We start from the raw sequence: 6,000 nt of genomic DNA, 5'->3' as shown, positions 1-6,000 counted from the left end.
GTACCTTTAATATACTCTAATCTATAGGAGTACCTTTAATATACTCTAATCTATAGGAGTACCTTTAATATGCTCTCCTCTCAGTAAATGTGATTAATGTTGCAGTTGTCTGTGGCACTCCACACCACAAAGACCTGTTAACACAGCAGCACAGTGCAGGGGCCTATTCTGCCGTGCATCCCAAATTGACCTTATTCACTAAATAGTCTCCCTATGAGCCCTGGTTAAAAGTAGTGCACTACATAAGGAATAGGGTGTAATTTGGGATGCAAACTCTGTGTGGGCGCAGAACAGAGAACAGGCCCACAGAACAGGTGGAAATAAAGAGCGCGACTGGGACACTAAAGCTGATCAAGTTCCCGTCGCCGGCTCTGGGGCTCTTGGTGTCCGAGGGTGAGGCGAGGATGGGGATTGTGGCGGGGGCCGCAGCAGGTGAGTGAATAGAAAGATTAGCGTCTCAGATTAAAGAGAGAGAGGTTTCACTTCTCACTGCTAACACAATGACAAAGGAGCCCGGTGTGGAACAGTTTATATGGGAGCCCTGGCAGAGAGATAGACAGCAGGCCAGGCAACCCCTGTGAATTAGGTCAGGGGCCCCTCAGCTGTGTGTGTGTGTGTGTGTGTGTGTGTGTGTGTGTGTGTGTGTGTGTGTGTGTGTGTGTGTGTGTGTGTGTGTGTGTGTGTGTGTGTGTGTGTGTGTGTGTGTGTGTGTGTGTGTGTGTGTGTGTGTGTGTGTGAGAGAGAGAGAGAGAGAGAGGAGGACTATGCTGTGAAACCTGATCTGGCAGAGTGTCACAATGTCAGGAAGACACAAACAGGGTTGTCAATGCACGCACACACACACACACACACACACACACACACACACACACACACACACACACACACACACACACACACACACACACACAGTGTATCAGTTAGACACAGACAGGGTTGTCATGTGTGGCCTTGTAGACAGATCCTTCCACACATCACCACCACCAAGAGGGGTTAAAATTCCCCAAGGCACTCTGAGGTTTACATGGAAGATATGTCTACATATCTTGTCTCTGAGTAAGGTCCTTTATCTGCAATAATGTGATTGTGTACATTGTTAAATAGGAGTCTATTCAGTGCCTATCTCAAATCATGAAGATAGAAGTCTTTCTATATGTAGTGAAGATCAACAGTGTCAAAATGACACCATAAACACGTGGAGGGTTGAAAACCAAAGCATTATTTTATACCATAGACGCTTCCCCCTATGTTACCAACATGGATAATGTAATAACAATTTAAGAGCCAAACGCCCAAATGCTATTTACGCATATAGAGGTATTCAACGTGCTTGTGTGTGTGCAGTGTACAGGGTCTTTCTGTAAAATGAGAGGGAGATACCAGCCGTGTTTTCCAGACTGCCAAGAATGTCAGCCTTTAGAGGGATTGGTGGGGCTGCTTGTTTAAGCCAATAGGCAGAGAGTACAGCGTTAATGTCATCTCGCCGCCCGTGAGTCTCTCTGCGCTTTAACTTGTGGTGCTGTACCAACACCAGAACGCGAGCTGAGCTGTTTAGTCAACGCCGCTGCTGGTCTGTGTGGTGAAACTCTAACGTCGTTTCCCTCTATATGATGTTCTGAAAAGGCTTTGCATTCTGTTCATTCGAACTTCGAATAGTTCACGGTGAGACTAGAACGGAGGAGCATAATACTGTAGGTGCAGCACTGCTATTTAAAGTGGCGCCGATGACACCAATCGTGAATATTGTTCTACTCAATTAACGGAATATCCTTACCCCTACCCATAACTCCGCGCAATCAGTCTTTCTGGTGAGTAGCTATCCGTTTCGGATCTGTCTGTCTGTCGGTGAGTGGAATAGCTTGCCATTTAAATCTGTATCATACTTTGCAATACTTGGAAATTGTGCCGCTACTGCATGAAATTTCAATTTCAACTCCAGGTATACTTATTTTACCTTCACATTTCATGAAATATGTGTTTGAATATACAGCTGTCTTCCAGACCTGTTTAGTATAGAAATGTGTAAGTCAGATCTGGCCCACATGTCATTTCCCCCCTGCCGTGAAAATGGTGTTTCTGTCACTCGTGCTTCTTTCTATGAATGGATGACAGTCTATGAATGTGTTCTGACAATCTCTACAAGTTGTTGTTATAAAATACTGCATATTCCTTATTCCTAGTCATTTAAACATTACAGAAACTTAAACTGTGAAACTTTAAGCCAGAAAAGAGACAGTAGCTCGTTAAAACGTGCGCGTAAAGACGCACCCCATTGTGGGTGTCATTTGGTGTGCCGCGCGACTCCTAATGTTCCAGATGTGTGGATTCAGCTGTTGCTTGTCACTCAGGTGACGACACCATCTCTCTCTCCTTACACGCGGTTGCTTTAGTGAACATAACGAATAATATCTTGCTATTTGGCGCGTGAAGCCGTCCTGCTGTTAACCATCTTGACATTTCGCAATAAATCTCTCAGCGAAACCTCTCAAAATACACTTCACCTCCTTCCAATAGTCGTTTTATGAATCATTTCCTCACACGGACCAACGTGGTTCAGACCAGAGAGGATCTATCAAAACAGAGAAGGGGTGTTTAAGGCAGTGTCGCTTCACTGGACACTTCTCACCTGGCACTTGTCCTGTGGAGGTTTTCGTGTTTACGCCAAATGCTTCAACTGACTGACAGACTAATAGCCGAGTTCGACCAAATAGTTTAGGAAACAAAATAAAACTGAAGTGATGTTTCACGTAGAGCAGTAGAGTGGAGGACCGTTTGTAGCTACTGTAATGAAGGTAGTGGGGTCCCCTAGTGGCAGTTTAGATGTGTTATAGACATGTTCCTGTAACAGCATCAAGCTGTGGTGTACTACAGTAAAATAACGTTGCATTCAATTCAGATGTATATTGTAAGACGTTACAACATGTTCATCTCTCAGTTTTATACATTCATCATATTTTCCCAGATAACAGTTTTAGATGAGTTGTTCTCCCCTCATAATAGTTCCACACATTTGACCTCCCGAGTGGCGCAGCAGTCTAAGGCACTGCATCGCAGTACTTGAGGCTTCACTACAGACCCAGGTTTGATCCCGGGCTGTATCACAACTGGCTGTGATCGGGAGTCCCATAGGGAGGCGCACAATTGGCCCAGCGTCGTCCGGGTTAGGGGAGGGTTTGGCAGAGCGTCGTCCGGGTCAGGGGAGGGTTTGGCCAGGGGGGCTTTACAAGTAGGCCGTCATTATAAATAAGAATTCTCAACTGACTTGCCTAGTTAAATAAAGGTTAAATAAAAAATGAAATAAAGTGTAACAACATTTTAGCTGAAGGCCTATGTCACACCGGGTCCCAGGTATACAGCTCAGCCCCTCCCATCACCTGTTAGCCCCTCCCCTCTCCTCTCAGCCCCTCCCCTCACACATTAGCTCCTCCCCTCCCATATTAGCCCCTCCCCTCTCCTCTCAGCCCCTCCCCTGTCCTCTCCTGGGGGGTTGTGAATAACAAACTGGTAAAGCAGACCCAGGGGGGTATCATGTGACCAGCGGACTGTCTTCACCATGGAGCCACATGGCAGCCAGCCAACCAGAGAGGAGGGTCTGCGTCCCAAGTGGCATCCTATTCCTTATATAGTGAGTTTACTTCTTTTGACCAGGGTTCTGGTGCGCTATATAGATAACAGGGTGCCATTTGGGACGTAGCCAGGGGCTGAAGGAGCAGTGGGGCTGAGGGGGTAGCTATGGACCTGAGTGTGATGCCAAGCCTCTCTGTCTTCCTCTGGTAATACATCAGCCATTAAGACCACATGGAAGGCTGTAGTGTAGCTCAGGTGATTGGAATGTTCCAGCTAGACTACATGCATGTGTGGAGCGCTGTCGCTCTCTCTTGAACGCGTTCTTTCTCTCTGGCAACAACGATGAGCATAAGCAATACTTGTGCTCTTGTCAACTAAACATTATTTATCACTGTGGCAGAGTAGCACCGTTCCCGTTTGGTACGTTGTGTAAATATGATGCAATGACCATCTCACGTGCACATTTAGCTGAACTGGCATTTTGTAGTAAGTGTAATTCAAACAGGCTTTCTATACTGCCCCTTCATTGAGTTATGAGTTGTCACAAACATAGTCTGCTCTGAGAACTCCAACGTCTTCCTGGAAACATGTTTTGTGTGTCAGCGGCTTATGAAGCAACACCAGACCCTTGTAGTGTTTAGATTGTGTTATGAGATTAAAGCCTACAAGGCTTCAGTTCAACGTACTAAAATGTCTATGTTTTTAACCTTCACAATGTGCTGCTGAACGAGCCCCAGAGAGGAAATCCAACCTGGAGTTTGTTTTGATGCTCTTGGCCTTACTCCTGGAAAACCTTTTACTCAGTGACTCCCTGGTCTGGACTGCTCTGGTCCTGAGCCATGCTCTGCAGATAGAACCAGAACTCTGCTTGGGTCCCCTGTTAAAACCGCTGCTTTTACAGTTAAAACTCTGTGAGGTCTTGGCAGTGGTATAGTATTAGTTTCAGGGCCCTTTGTTAATTGTTACAATATCTGTGGTATATCTCACTTAAACATATAGGCCTAGGTATTCCTTTATAAATATATAGGCCTAGGTATTCCTTTATAAACATATAGGCCTAGGTATTCCTTTATAAACATATAGGCCTAGGTATTCCTTTATAAACATATAGGCCTAGGTATTCCTTTATAAATATATAGGCCTAGGTATTCCTTTATAAAATATATAGGCCTAGGTATTCCTTTATAAACATATAGGCCTAGGTATTCCTTTATAAACATATAGGCCTAGGTATTCCTTTATAAAACTTAAAGGCCTAGGTATTCCTTTATAAAATATATAGGCCTAGGTATTCCTTTATAAACATATAGGCCTAGGTATTCCTTTATAAAATATATAGGCCTAGGTATTCCTTCCGTCTTCTAATAAGACTTTCTGTTCCGGGGAGTTGTGCTGTATATCTCCATGGGCTATGTGTGTGTGTGTGTGTGTGTGTGGGTGTGGGTGTGGGTGTGTGTGTGTGTGTGTGTGTGTGTGTGTGTGTGTGTGTGTGTGTGTGTGTGTGTGTGTGTGTGTGTGTGTGTGTGTGTGTGTGTGTGTGTATGTCACCTCAGTTGGTTTGCTGTAACGTCTCAGACCAGGTGAGGTACACAGAGCCATGTTTGTTCCTGGAGGAATGAATCTGTACGCAGGGCAATGTAAATCACTGCTAACCTCAAAACACTCCTGGCAAGTTTCTATTCCCTCAAGTTGTGTTCTCAGGCTGAGTAAAACATGGAATGGATGGGGGCAGGCAGGCAGACCAGCTCTGGGTTGTGGAGTTTTTGGAACAATGTTGTCACTTAGTATTTGATGAGAAGCGCAGTGAGAAACGTGCACGGCTACTCACAGAGCTGAGATAAATATTGAATGGGGGAAGTACTAACAGCAGACCAGCTCTGGGTTGTGGAGTTCACGGCTACTCACAGAGCTGAGATAAATATTGAATGGGGGAAGTACTAACAGCAGACCAGCTCTGGGTTGTGGAGTTCACAGCTACTCACAGAGCTGAGATAAATATTGAATGGGGGAAGTACTAACAGCAGACCAGCTCTGGGTTGTGGAGTTCACGGCTACTCACAGAGCTGAGATAAATATTGAATGGGGGAAGTACTAACAGCAGACCAGCTCTGGGTTGTGGAGTTCACAGCTACTCACAGAGCTGAGATAAATATTGAATGGGGGTAGTACTAACAGCAGACCAGCTCTGGGTTGTGGAGTTCACGGCTACTCACAGAGCTGAGATAAATATTGAATGGGGGAAGTACTAACAGCAGACCAGCTCTGAGATAAATATTGAATGGGGGTAGTACTAACAGCAGACCAGCTCTGAGATAAATATTGAATGGGGGTAGTACTAACAGCAGACCAGCTCTGAGATAAATATTGAATGGGGGTAGTACTAACAGCAGACCAGCTCTGAGATAAATATTGAATGGGGGTAGTACTAACAGC

The 6,000-nt window shown here is 45.1% G+C and overlaps 1 protein-coding gene across 1 annotated transcript in view; it reads left to right on the top strand.

Annotated features, from left to right (window-relative positions):
- Positions 1-1,497: 1,497 nt before the first annotated feature.
- LOC120038650 (prickle-like protein 1) overlaps positions 1,498-6,000 on the top strand; it is a 74,840-nt gene continuing 70,337 nt past the window's right edge. Inside the window, exon 1 of the mRNA XM_038984307.1 lies at positions 1,498-1,808. The gene's annotated coding sequence lies outside the window, so the exon portion shown is untranslated. The remainder of the gene's footprint in view (positions 1,809-6,000) is intronic.

Source organism: Salvelinus namaycush, unplaced genomic scaffold (genome assembly GCF_016432855.1).
Source record: "Salvelinus namaycush isolate Seneca unplaced genomic scaffold, SaNama_1.0 Scaffold229, whole genome shotgun sequence".
NCBI lineage: Eukaryota > Metazoa > Chordata > Actinopteri > Salmoniformes > Salmonidae > Salvelinus > Salvelinus namaycush.
The sequence above is the reverse complement of the archived record's forward strand: the minus strand, read 5'-3'. Positions and strand labels throughout refer to the sequence as shown.